The 2,838-nt window shown below is 42.0% G+C and overlaps 1 non-coding gene across 1 annotated transcript; it reads right to left on the minus strand.

Moving 5' to 3' along the window:
- Positions 1–875: 875 nt before the first annotated feature.
- Positions 876–947, minus strand: TRNAA-UGC (transfer RNA alanine (anticodon UGC)). The gene has a single exon. It is a non-coding gene; the product is annotated as a tRNA-Ala (tRNA).
- Between the last annotated feature and the right edge of the window lie 1,891 nt (positions 948–2,838).

The following is a 2,838-nucleotide window of genomic DNA, read 5'->3' on the forward strand; positions in this document are numbered from 1 at the left end:
GGTTACTAATAAAGATAGACGTGTTACCTCCATTGTGTGTCCGGCGTATAATTCAGGCCTTTGCAGGACCTGACACAGGGTACGCTACAAAGCTTACGAGTGCAACATGTGAGCGAGACTTGTAATTAGCAGTAATCCTTCGAAGGTAACATCAGATAGTGAAACTCGCCTTCACACAGCGAAGTTTCCACCACACGAGAATACCTTGCAAATAAATAGATTTACTTCTTCTACTGTGAGATACAGTAACTCCAATAGATTTGACTTGCATGCATTTGTTAGTTTTGTTTTAAATCCGTGAATGGAATTGTATTGTAACTTTATTTGTTTGGTAGTATGCTTTTATTTAAGGAAACCGAACAAAGTTGTACTGGTTGGTGAACGGATATCCTCCTTTGTATCCAGTTTGTCTGACTTTCCGCGCCGTGATTTTTATTTTCGCGTTCACATCTGCCCAGCCCCAAATCAATGTATGGGGGAGACGTACGGCAACTCCGCGATGAGGTCGAAACGCCGAAGAATTCTCTTAGTTTTAAGAACTTTGATTCAAACTTCTCACCGGATTTGTGAAATGGACCATTTACTGATGGAGTCTGCAAACAAGGCGCGTGCCTGGGGTGCCGACGTCATCACAGGTGGACTTGCATCCGAGGCGCGTGCGCAGTGCCTGGGGCGCCGACCTCATCACTGGCAGAATAAGATCTAAGGCGCGTGCGCAGTGCCTTATCGTGACGTAGCCACAGGCAGACTGTAGGCAATTACCCCTTTCGTGGAGTACGTGTGTGGGAGGCTAAATTTGCTTCTTTTGCAGTCACCTAAAGAAAAGAGGCCTGCTATCCTTGAAGAGTTTCTCAACAGGCAACATAAAATTAAAGTGGAGATGCCGGGGATTGAACCCGGGGCCTCATACATGCAAAGCATGCGCTCTACCACTGAGCTACATCCCCTTCCATATGTACCCAAGTGCACCATTGCCCACACATGAATTTTACTGCCTACCGCGTTCTGACTATCAGATCTCATTTTTTCTTGTATATATAATTCTTTAGAACTAAGTTACTACCTGATGTGTTACTACCTGTTGTACCAGGAATCGGATATATGGGGCGCTGAAGCACTTGCCTGTATAGGCAGCATATCATACTGTGTACGTGTGTGGTTGGGAAGGTGCTATATGTGTTTTGATCCTATGTGAGAAGTGTTTTAATGTGCGTAAGGATGACTCAGGTGTAGTTATGATGTTGGTGTTATGGGAGCAATGCTTAGTAGAGTCCTCAGTAGTTTGAGACATGTGCCCATCTCTCACACACACCGTACAGTGTTTTACTATTCATAAGCTGCCAACTTTAAGCAGCTCTGCAGATCCCTTTATGGTATTTCGTATGATCATAGTCCACTTCGCTGGTTACTGCGCTGGTTTGGCCGCACTGAGATATTTTATTTTAAACTTCTCTAGTATGATCATAGTTTATGTGAGTTTCATTTCTTATCAACATTCCACAGTAATCCAATTTTTGTTGTCAGCTACACCTTAGTGCTTGTCCATTACATAATGAAGTCACTTTACATAACAGCTTCAGCTTGAAGTCCACATAAATCCTACAATTCTATTCTCAATGCCCCAGAGTTTGAAAACTCTATAGTGCCATATAGTGGTAGAAATGTACTCTACAAATGCTGATAATATGACATTACCTCTATGTCTTTGTCCCATTCAATCAATCAGTCGACTTGCAGAGTGCAACTTGTCACTTGTGAGGGTATCTATGCGCTGTAGGGTCAGACGAAGAGGCAGATTTTTAGCATCCTTTGGAACTCCTGTAGCATAGGGGAGGTAATAAGGTGCAGGGGGAGGCCACTCCAGGCTTTGGCTGCAAGGTAGGATAAGGGGCGTCTTCCTGTTCTGCTTCGCCATATGCAAGGAATGTGGGCAGCACAAGGGAGGTGGAGCATGTGAGAGCCAAAAAAAATTGTGAATGATTGTCTTTTACATAATCATACTTATGTACCAATGTGTGAAATAATTCAACCATAAAATTAATGTTAACACGAAAATTGTGCTTTACTTAATGGCTGCCATCGAGTGAAAGGCCTGCACATTGAAAGAACGTTGTAATAGAAAATATTCTGTCCCTTTTAGAACATGTTCTCTGCTAAAATAAATGCTGAAATAATATTGTATTGTATTGTAACAGTATTCATTTAGCGCTTACTACCCCTGACGAGGCGTCAAAGTGCTTTTTGGGTGAGTAGCACGCTTCTCCGGAACCCAAAAGGAATTAGTGGTGGATTAGTATAGGGAAATATGAGTACAGTTTTAGTATTATTATGAGTTAATTTGAGCTGTGGATATGTGACTATGTTAGTTGGATTGACTGATGTAATGGAGGGGTGGAGGAGGGAAAAATCCAGAAGTGTTATTTGTGAGTTTATGGTAATAGGATTTAGGCTTGGGATTAGTAAAAGGGGGATGGAGGAGGGAAGAGTCTGTGGAAAGGATTAGGGAGATCATAGTAACAGGGTGAGATAAATGAGGGAGAATTTAGTAGGGTTGTTTGGGAGATCATGTTAGTAAAGTGAGGTTTGGGGGAGATAGATGTGGAAGAGGAGGGAAGAGCTTAGGCAGGGTTATTTAGGAGATGAAAGTAGTAGAATGGATTTGGGATGAGTCAGAGTAGGAATGGAGGATAGGTTGATAGAGACATGATATATGGTGATGGGTACACAAAGTGTGATATAAAATGAGAGCAGGGATTCATAAGTAGCTAATAAAACAACTTATCTAGGAGTTATGCAATGACTCATGAACTTGTTAAGCATAGAATAACATACACACAT

Source organism: Pleurodeles waltl, unplaced genomic scaffold (assembly GCF_031143425.1).
Source record: "Pleurodeles waltl isolate 20211129_DDA unplaced genomic scaffold, aPleWal1.hap1.20221129 scaffold_86, whole genome shotgun sequence".
Lineage (NCBI taxonomy): Eukaryota > Metazoa > Chordata > Amphibia > Caudata > Salamandridae > Pleurodeles > Pleurodeles waltl.